This window comes from Dermacentor andersoni, chromosome 11 (assembly GCF_023375885.2).
Source record: "Dermacentor andersoni chromosome 11, qqDerAnde1_hic_scaffold, whole genome shotgun sequence".
NCBI classification, from domain to species: domain Eukaryota; kingdom Metazoa; phylum Arthropoda; class Arachnida; order Ixodida; family Ixodidae; genus Dermacentor; species Dermacentor andersoni.
The window spans coordinates 89,926,426-89,937,506 of record NC_092824.1 but is presented as its reverse complement, the minus strand read 5'-3'; the positions used below and the strand labels follow the sequence as shown (position 1 = coordinate 89,937,506).

General features: G+C 46.1%; 1 protein-coding gene across 1 annotated transcript in view; it reads right to left on the bottom strand.

The window, feature by feature from the left end:
- Positions 1–10,608, bottom strand: part of LOC126518081 (QRFP-like peptide receptor) — an 89,548-nt gene extending 78,940 nt beyond the window's left edge. The window contains exon 1 of the mRNA XM_050167933.2: positions 10,439–10,608. The gene's annotated coding sequence lies outside the window, so the exon portion shown is untranslated. The remainder of the gene's footprint in view (positions 1–10,438) is intronic.
- Between the last annotated feature and the right edge of the window lie 473 nt (positions 10,609–11,081).

The following is an 11,081-nucleotide window of genomic DNA, read 5'->3' as shown; positions in this document are numbered from 1 at the left end:
TGAGGTTATGACACGTCAAAATTTCCTTTACTGTAGTCTAATGCGGTTACGAAAGCTCTTGAAGGTATACGGTCCAGTGTAGCATACAGAAAAATATTTTTAAGAACGCAACTGGAGCCTTAAAAAAAGAAAGAACAGCTATAACACGCAGTTTAAGCCTCCAAAAACCACCAAGGAAAGATTCATCAGGCTCCAGTGATTTCTCCGACCTCCGAGCAGGATCTAAGGACACCGCCATGTTCTCAAGAATGTAAGTACATAGCCTTATGTTGCAACGGCTCACACCGACTCCGCGGGATAGCTCAAGAATCATATAGCACGAAATAATAGATTGGAATATATAAAATGCAAAAAAAAAATTTATAACCAGTAGGTTTAGACTAAAATGAAACAGACTTTCGAGAACGCATATTGCTGGAAACTGAAGGGCTATCTCAGAACATCAACAACGCAAATCAAACTAAATTTCGCGATAAAAAAGAAGTTATGATCAGAATTTAGCGATTAAATTGCATCGAATCTGAAGCAAAGTCCTTCACTGCAGGAAAATCTTTCCCGTTGCAGCGCCCCAAAATTCTGCTCACCATAGGATAGCAAATCCGGAAAGCAATATATTATAATTCAAAGACGTCGAGTTGTGCTTCCTTGATTCTTTTTCGTAAGACAAAGATCATCATCATCAGCCTGATTACGCCCACTGCAGGGCAAAGGCCTCTCCCATACTTCTCCAACTACCCCGGTCATGTACCAAAAAAAAATACTGAAAGAAAAATAGTTGACAAGAAATCAAAATTTCGGGCTGAATTCATCTAGGATGACTGTCCAATCATGCGAATAGTGGAAACTCGTCACGCATGAGGCGTGCACTGAAGCTGGGCTCCCTTCTCCCGCTTCCGTCTATAGACACGCTGCGCCTTCTGGCGGCGCCGCTTGGAAGTCCGCGCATGCCCAGTTGCACGTACCCAATGGCGCACATACCCGAGTTGGCGTCGAAGAGGTTCATTGAATAGTGGCGCATACACGGTGACGCATACCTAGTGGCACACACACGCGCAAACAGCCCACATTCTACTGTCCTACCTGCGTGGCCGGCCCATAATTTCGGTGGGATAGCTGGATCGCCAGATAGCCGGAAATAAAGCTGGATAGAATAAAGAATGACATTCGCAGTCTAAGAAAAAATTCTTTATGGTCACATCACAACTATGTCTTTGCAATACGCGTAACCCCGTTTCGTCCGTTGCAGTATATCCTTTGTGGTGGCCTCCGAAATACATGCGCAGACGCCCCCACTCTTCACTCTTACAACTTGCGTGGCTTCCAAGCGCGAAATCCGCGCGATCAGCTCTCTTTATATATATACACACACTTATAAAGCCAACGCATTAGTCAGCGAAACACTGTCACCTAATAAGCAGACAGACGAACACATGCATCCAACAAACGCTTTGCGAAATGTATTGTTATACATACTATAAAACAGTTTATCCTCCGCAATACCTTTTGCAGCAAAATCATTACGTGCGTGCCCGTCGAATCAGCAAGAAGCCCAAAAACCCCCACCACGCGACTCACGTGATCCACGCGAACGCGGGTGGCACTGTCTCCGGGATCGGCCCACTTTTCCTCCACTTACCTCCGGGATCAGCCCACTATATCACTGCACTATCTCCAGGACCGACCCTCCTTGCTCGGCAAGAAGCCGACCAAGCTAATGAGCCAAACCGCGAGCGGAAGCAGGCATATACACCTTCGCTCGAAAATTACGAGGACACCTAAGCACTTACGTGTTGTGACTGAGAAACCGTTAATGTCCAATTGAACGCCGCTGAGCGGTCCTTCGAGTTGTGGGCTCCTCGCGGGCAAGCGAGCATGTTTTGATTTAGTTTTACTGAGGCGTTGTTACAACGCAGGCGAGAGCTTGCGCAATGAAATGAAAGCGCGGATAACACAGGCCTGCGACAGCGAGAGTGACGTGGCGTCGCGGCAATACCCTCTCCCCTCACGCAACACATTGTGCGCTACTGCAGCAGCAGGTGTGCTCTTTCCCCCGTCCTGTTCCGTCGAGGCGCGCTCGTCACGGTGGCGTCGCAGCCAGTGGGAATTTGCCTGCCGTTTCGCTGCTGCAGAGCACAGACACCGGCTTTTTTACTCAATGGGCCATTTGACGCTCACTCGCGAATAAAAAATCTTTCACTCCCGAAGGCGTATATTTGCTGCACTGAGGATGTTTATACTTTATGTCAGAAGTCATTTGCAGCACTACGTACGCTGCAGTACTATTTAGTCAGTAGGAAATCCGTATGCCCCTCGCGATGTGTTCATCCGCGCCGCGTCGTCTGCCCACCGCGACCAGTGATTCGCGGTACACGACGTGCTTGCGCAAACATCATAACATGTCACATACCGCTGTAACGTACCATGTACTAAGCAAAAAAAGTAGCTCGCTAGTCCCACCACTTATCAGACATTTATACCCGGAACTATATCCCCGCTGCGCAAGGATATCACCTGCGTACGCCTGCGGTAGCACTGCAAACGACTTGCGAGATGGAGTATAGTTACCGGATGTTGTTTCACTGCGGTATTTCCGTATAGATAAGAGCGCCGGCCACCGCCACATCTGTAGGTGTAGCACTGATGAGGTTACGTATAGGCCGAATCATTATGAGTGCTCTCCCGTGCATGAGCCATCCGTTAACGCAGCAGCAGCAGAAGGCAAGCCACGGTCGGCGAATTCCATCTGGGTTAGCCTGGCAAGCTTCGCTTTTTTTTTTTTTTAAGACAGTTGCAATGGTTGGAGCGGTTGGCTCCCTTCTGCACGTTGCATGCTGATCATTCATGTTCAGTCCCCAGTGGCTGTTGGCAGAGTTTCATTTTTTTTTTCTTCGCCAGATTGCGAGGGGAAAGTTGCGCGCGAGGAGGTGCGGCCTGACAAAGAGAATCACGTATCGACTAGGACAGACGGACACGGTGAACCATGCTTGCAACTGCTGCCTCAATAACACCCTCCGAATAGAAGCAATGATACGAAATATATACAGTAAAAAATTTTCTTGCCTTTGGGTAGAGTACAAGTTAAGGAGTGGCGTTAGGAAGAAAATTACCTTCGTATTATATGGGAAGCGATAAACAATAGCCATAACTATTATTCAGCATCTATTTCAATGCGGCTATACAAACTGCGGAAGGGTTTAATTACCCCGTGCTTTGTAAGATGTTTTGTTTGTCTGTAGTTCCATCGCTCCCTCGTTTTGTGTCTATAGAAGCAGTTATTTGCTTGAAGCGCGCGCGGTATAACTATTCTTTCCTGAAATTGGCGTACATTTCACTGGAATCGTCCTTCCTGTTACTGTATACTTAGAGCGAGTCCTTTAAGTATACGTGGCGAGATATAGTGTCCCTAACCTGAACGCACTTAACCGTGGAAACTGCTGGAATTCTCGTTGAAGGAATATCTGTGCATATGGAGGGCTTAATCATCGGCATTCGTTATTTCTTTTTTCTTTCTTTAAGGGCCCCTGTCAGGACGTATACACGCAAGGGGTAGCAATTATTATACAGGATAAAACTGAAGAAAAAGAACTTATACTGTTTCCTAACACAGGCAAAATATCTGAGAAGCAAAGAAGATGAAGCAAGGTATTATATGGCTATTACGATGTTAATCACGCTTCTTACCTTTATTTAGGGGCTGGTAAGAAAAGCGTTTTTTGCGACAGCTGAAACGCAGGAGCCGGTATCAAAGTATCAGGAGTAGTTTTGCCGTAAAAAGAGGCTAATATGAACTGATTTTCTTTTTTTAAGGAAAATACCACTTCCGCGAAAGAACGTTTATTTTCGCTAAACGCCATAGGAAACCAGCTAAACTTGTCGGAATAACCGCTAAGCTTGCATCACTGTCTAAGTTCATCTATGGAAGTTCAGGGCTGGATCGGTATTTGCAAAAACTTACGTCGCCTGTGCTCGCAGTTCCGCATGCAGCTGGATATTTCGCGAACATTCAAGGTTACCACACCCGCATAACGAGGGAACCGAATTACATATAAGCACGCAGGCCGGTTTCGCGCGGTTACTGCAACGACGGCGAATTATGAACTCTGTTGTCCCTGAGCCATCGCTCATATATATAGTCTTCGGCTTGGTCAGTACTCAACTTCGTATCGCCGATCGTATTTTCGCGGGCCGTCCTTGTCCAAGGGCCCGTTCAAAGTTAGACGGCGGGCATTAGTTGCACACGCAGGGGGTGTAGAACTCGGGGCACTGGACAATGTATTCACGAGGTTGACCCCAGGTACAAGTGATGGCTGCTGTACGGGACACCCCACAACCGAAATCTGTGGAGAGAGAGAGAGAGACTTTTTCCTTCCGAGAAAGAATGGGAGGAAAATGAGCACGCACGCGGGTGTATGAGCGCAGGCGTGTCAAGCTGGAGAGAGAGAGAGAAGAGAGGGAGGTTAACGAGACACATGTCCGGTTTGCTACCCTGCAATGGGGAAGGGGTATATGTGTGAAAAGAGAGAGAGAGAGGAAATAGGGAGAGCAGTGTAGATTTTCGGACGATGGGGGCGATTTTCTCCCTTTCCTTCTTTCTTCCTTTCTTTCTTTCTTTGAAAGCGTCTTTATTACACTATTTTGCGGATATTTGCGCTCTCCGCCCAAAGTCTACGAGCCATGCAGTTCCCGAACGAAGCTGGAGGCTTTTAGCTATCACTTTGATGTGCCGAGGGGAAAACCCCTCGAACTCTTCCAACAGAAAGGAACACGTTTTCTTTATGTCTTATATGGCAATATATATATATATATATATATATATATATATATATATATATATATATATATATATATATATATTTCATGGAAAAATTCTGTAGGTCCGGTGCATAGGTAGTTGAATAAACGAAGGAGCACACTTACGAAAATTCCATTTTTAATGTTGTAACGTTTCGGCCGTGGCACGGCCTTTGTCAGAATACACCTTATATATATATATATATATATATATATATATATATATATATATATATATATATATATATATATATATATATATATATATATATATATATATGTTGTTATTACTCGTAAAATTCATGGGGAAAGCTTCTTTTTTTTGTTTCGCAAGCCCTGCGTTGCACCTACCTCCCAACACATATTACATTCGGCTTCGTATTATATGCGCAGTCTTACGGAACCCGCAAGCTATACGCGGATGGAAAAAAAGAATTAATAGAGGACGTGTCCGCGTGTGAATTCGACCGTATGCTGCAACTGGCCAAGTTTGCGTCTTCTTCTTTTTTTTTTTTTCCTCGGCATCGCGCAAGGACTTTACACAGAGTGGGGGCACCCTACAAGAACAGCGTCTAGTATAGACTAAGAAAACAGTTCTAAAGCGGCCTTTTATAATAAGTTTTTTTTTAACCTTAAAGCGGCGCCCTGTGAGTTAACATAATACGCGCTATTTCTGGAGGTGAACAAGCGGTATCCATGCATATTTAATTAATACATGCCACCACACGTGTGGGCCCTGGGGGCAAACTTTGGTCCAACACGAGGGAGCAATTGTGAGACGGCCTTCAGCAATGTTCTTGTGTAGCTCCTTCCCAGACGACAGATTTTTTTATGTAAGTTATGAACATAGTAGTGCACCGTGAAACTAGTTGAAGTTTCGCTTTTGCTTATGTTTGCGGCTTGTTCCATACCATCTAAATCTGGCGCGTTGAAAATTAATGTTTAGTAAATGTAACACTGTTAAATAAGTTATAAAAAAAACAAGTGCAACTTCATTGTTTTATCCAGCATAGAGGACTGATTGCTGAGTAGACCGTAAATATGATCGCTTTGGCGCGAACAAGGAAGGACGGAAGGGAACAAAGGGAGCGCCAATGTACTTCTGGACAGAGGACTGAGCAGCGTGAACTTTATTACAGTGTTAATTATGTTGTACTACACATTACATACATTATGTTACATTATATACGTTTGTATACAGCATGGTGTTTCAAAAATGCTATGCCGATCCCACCCACTGTGCGGAATCGGTAGGTGCAATGCTTTTCGACGGCTTCCACCACCCTCCCAATGCCGACATACTGTTGGCGTTGCGATACACATAACATCGCACGTACGTCTGTATGTGCTGAGAGAAGTAGGTAAATCTAATGCTTGACGTTCAATGCGTCTTCACCTCTTGCAAAGACAGCGTTGAATGCTCCTTCCACTTGATACACATCCATAAAGGTCCTTTATGTTTCGCGTTGACCTATACAGACACCATCTGTGACTTACGTAAACCAAGCGCCACTACGCAAGTGCTTCCTCTCCGAACTCCTTGGGGCTGACTTCAGAGCTGTCCTTCGTGCTTTCCCTCTTGGCGTCGGAGCTTTGCGAGAGAGCCTCCGCTACGTCCGCTCGGTGAGAAACCGACACCAAACCCGGAAATAAACGTAAGGAAGGTATTTCCGAACGCCATGCAATTTGGGCGAACTTTACTGCGATAGCATTATCGTATTCGGCTAATCCACGTCTCTGATGGCGCTGGGTCTAGTGTCGCCTCGAGTTGTTTAATCGCGTTGAAACCCTTTCGGGGAGACACATCGTATATGATATCACTATGGGCGTACAAAGTCGCCACCTTTGTCCATACAGTCTTCAGGATCGGCCCAGTTTTCGTTACACATGTTATCTCTCAACCGACGCCATGGAGTTGGCTTGGTCCAAAGAAAAAAGTGGACTAAAGAACAAAAATTAAGCTGTTTCAGTAAGTTAATCCTTCCACGATACCGAAAAAGCCATTGTTACCGCGATAAGATGTTTGATTACCAAGGAAAGATGCGAGAACGAAAGACAGGTTGCGGCGCCGCCTCTAAATTCCCGCACCAGATAGCCGTGACGTCACAGATTTCGACTGCGTCTGCCTCCTCGGGCTTAGTCAAATTTTTATCGGTATAAATTCTTTCCATGCCTTTCTAAATGAACAAAAGACTAAGCTTAGAAAGTAGCAGGAAGTTTTACGGAATCACAACCAGCCGAAAGGCGAAAAAGTTACCTCGTCGTCCGTGACGTCACACTGACGTACTGACCCTGGGGATTCGGCGCGAAACTTGAAAAATGAAACTATGACCACCGTGTTTTCTTCCAATAATCAGCCTATTACCGCGAAATCAATGAAACTAGAGTTCTTCGAGAATACTTTATCAATTTATATCTGATTGATGGTTTATATTGAGTGTCCATTTAACAAAGGTTATCTGAAGCAAAAGCTGCAAGGCATACGGTAACTCGCTCAAACCTCCAGCACACTACGCATTGCTGCAGAGTGCGATAGCACTCGACCGCGCTCCTGGTTGACTGACGCTAGCCATGGCTTTCACTACAGCGCGACGTTATATTGAAATGGGTCGTAGGGGTGGCACATCTATATGGTGACAAGTCCAGCCTGATAACGTGTTCTGCTTGCAGGCAACCACAGCCGTGTTTCGTTATGGCTCTCGTTATTGCCAACCGCTCGAATGGGCAGCACCTTTTTGGGTGATCAACGTTTCATCGTTGTACTTGCAGCTTGTTGATATGGAAGGCCACTTGTCGTATACAACAGACAGATCGAAAATTAGCAAAGTCCTTGTTCACACATTTTCGTGTAGTGCTCGTGTATATTAGCCAGACAAGGAGGGCTCAGAGGAAGATCGACATGTGAAGTGATCGACGGTGGCTAAACAAGAAAATCATCAGCGTTGAGCTAACATTTCCACACGGTGACTTATCTACGATAGGGAAAGCACGGGGAAGGCGGGAGATGTAAATTCAAGACGGCGAGCAAAACGAGTACAAGGTAAACGCGGGAGCCAACGTTTCGACAAGAACGGTTTACCGTTTCAAGAACCGAACAATAACGAGCACTTACCGGGACACTGGCATTCATAGCGCATATAACCACTGCGCGGCCATCGATGCGACAGACGGTCTCAGTTGTAGAAATCGAATGTCAACGCCCGAAGCGGTGCGCTTCGTCTAACGACCACACAGGCATCGATAGCTGCACGATCCGTTTAGCGTACTTAGTACATTAAAACATCGAAACGTCACTTTCAGCCATCAGACTTCAATAGACAGCGTTGGCTTCACTGTCAGGCATTGCCGTGTTCGCTTTCCGTTGCGTTTTGCGGGAGCCTGTGTGAGCCGAGATAAGGGTTGGGAAAATACGCCGGAAACGCATGAGCGCCTACTTTCTTTCTCTTTAAAGTCTTGTGAATACCTCAATGGGTGCCCGGCCTCTGTACTCCTCATAATGTCGCACTTCGGGAGAAAAGTGATATTTAATACAAATCGTGTGTGTGTGGGGGGGCGGGGGGGGGGTTAAATTGATTTAGATTACGGAAAGAGGTCCGCTTAAACTTCGATCACGTAGCGTTCCTTGTAACGTTCTCGCATTGAGCAACTCGGAGTAATACCGTGGCCGAACACTCGAGCCCGCGACCTGGTGTTCAACACCAGACGACTTAACAGCCGCCGAACCACCACGGCGAGTGGGGTAGTTTCCCCACGAAAAAAAAAAAAAATCCTTCAGTGGCACACAAGCTGCGTGATTATGCTTTTCCCTTTCTTCTTCAGCCATTCCTTAAAACTGGCCCTACTAGTGCACCTGGCGGTCCACAGTGCACGAGCTCCTCTTGCTCGCACACTGTGGTTCCTTCCGCTGTTCCTCGACAACGATGACATCATCCGCAAGCGACCGACGATGGCAGGCCGGGTCGCTGGCTTCGTACTTTGCTTTAGTACTTCGTACTAATGCGAAGTCATATCGAAAGGAAGTTGCTCACGAGCACGAAGTGAACTAAGTTGCTAATAACGCCACAATATCCAGGGAAAAAAAGAAAAAAAAAATCAGAACTCTTCTCAGCTATAATTACAGGGTATATACGTTTATCGTATATCGTCGCAGCGGTTTGCTGAGCACGCAACGGCAGGCTACGTAAACCTGAAATGAGAATACCAATATAACGCGAGTCTCGTATACACGTCTTATAAGCAGTGCCTCGTGAACGCGTGGGCGTTAAAGAGCCCCGTGTCGGAGAACATCCAGTGTCGGTGTCGGCGGCGTTGTCCGTGAGCGAAAATGTCAGTATATATATTTAGACATTTGTATATGCCGCGCCTTGCTGTATGACGTGCGGTATATGCGGGTTATATTGCCACACCGTTCTGTCACTACAGTTGCTCGTACCTTAATTGTCTTACGTTCTTGACAAAGTTATTCCTCGGAAAATTGAGAATCACAGCCCACGAACAAATGTCATGGAACAAAGCACCAACAGCGCATGCCTTTTATGTTAAATCTTCTCGGAGTTGGATATTAAAACTGCGAAACAATAGGAGAAGCCTGAAAATTATGTAATTTTCCTGGCGCGGCTGCGCACGACCTCCGGGATCGGCACAGCCGGCACGCAAGAGGCCGCGTTTCTACCAGAAAGCTCGCCTTCGTGCATAGCGTTCGCCGCCAGCGTTTCGGTAAAGATTACGGTTACATAAGCCGCAGTTACCGGGAAGCTTGACAAGCAGTCAAGGATCTTCGAATGTTATTGCGTCCCACCTTTAAAGGCGAAGCTTAAGCGTTCTTTTTTCTTATGTTAGCGTTCGTTGATTTAATGTTCCGAACATGCCGTGTCACCGCCGGGAATTCAAGCACTTTTTTTTTTCACATGCAGAATCGTACTTCTGGAACAGGGCACGCAGTATCGAAGCGCGAAACAGATTTGAAGTATTGCACTTTTCTTTTTGTTATACAGTATTACCGCGAAAAAAAATGGGTGTGTTAAGATTCACGTTAACACGTCTCGTGCTGTTTACTGCGCATATAAATCATCACCGCCAAAATTCATGTTCGTGCTGCATCTCGAAGGGGCGGAATGGCACATACAGAAAACAAAGCAAAAAAGATAGTGATGTGTGCTGGGTGGATACGTGAATGCTTTAAAATGGTGTCCTTCATAGCTTGACTGTAGGACATGTGATTGGGATGTGAAACCCCGTCAGTCATCGTGACAGTTTTATAGCCCAGAAAGGCTCGTGAATTACAAAATTTAGGTATTACATATCAACATAATTATTAGTAAAGAGGAAAAAGCATGTGATCAAGAAAACTGGGACTGCCAAGCGAAGTGCGAACGCCGCAGACAAACGTAACTGCGTACATATTTCGTTCGCAGCCTTAATTGCTAACCCAGAATACAATTCCGATTTATGTTCTTTTCGCTGTTCACATATTCTGTAAACCTTTCTGCGGCGAAGTTACGCGCAGTGATCAGTGCTCTGCGAGATCGAGTTCTTGCTCGCTGTAATTTCTCAACAACGTTGTAATTGTGCTTGAGTACGCGCGCACTTGTAGCACGTTGAGTGTCGATCCGTACGCCGGAAACGAAATACGGAAGTATCGGCTCACCTCGAGACAGGAAGGGTAAAGTAGCCCTCAGGTGACGTCACTCACTGTCCTCTCTGGACACAGTTCGCGGGCACAGTCCAACCTGAGGACGTTTAGAGCGCTGCCACCGATTCCATCGACGACACACGACAAAGTCTGGCGCGCTTTTGCCGCTAGCAGACGATTTCCACCACGGCGACACAATCGCGACGCCCTCCCCCACAGCCCAACTTCAAGCTCCGAGCATGTGTCGCCATCTGCCGTCCAGGCGCTCGTCAGATCTACCCCCCCAAACACGGGCTCTGAGATTTTAGCGGTAGCAATCTCAGAGGCAGTGCTTTGTTGCATTAGCGTGAATGTTTTGGGGGTTCGTCACGGCAGTTTTCTTCTCGCTGACAGAGGATTTACATACATACGAGGCGCAAGGGGGGGAAGTTTTAGGACCTGTAGATTTGCTGCCGGAAAAGTCAGGTGTCCAGGTTCGTAATATTGAAGATAGCGCAGTTACAGTACTGGGTTCCGATTGATTGATTGATTGATTGATTGACTGATTGATTGATTGATTGGTTGATTGATTGATTGATTGATTGATTGATTGATATGTGTAGAGTCCAAGAGCATAGATTCAAGGAGAAAGCAAATGCAAGCGCAGTTGTGCTGAATG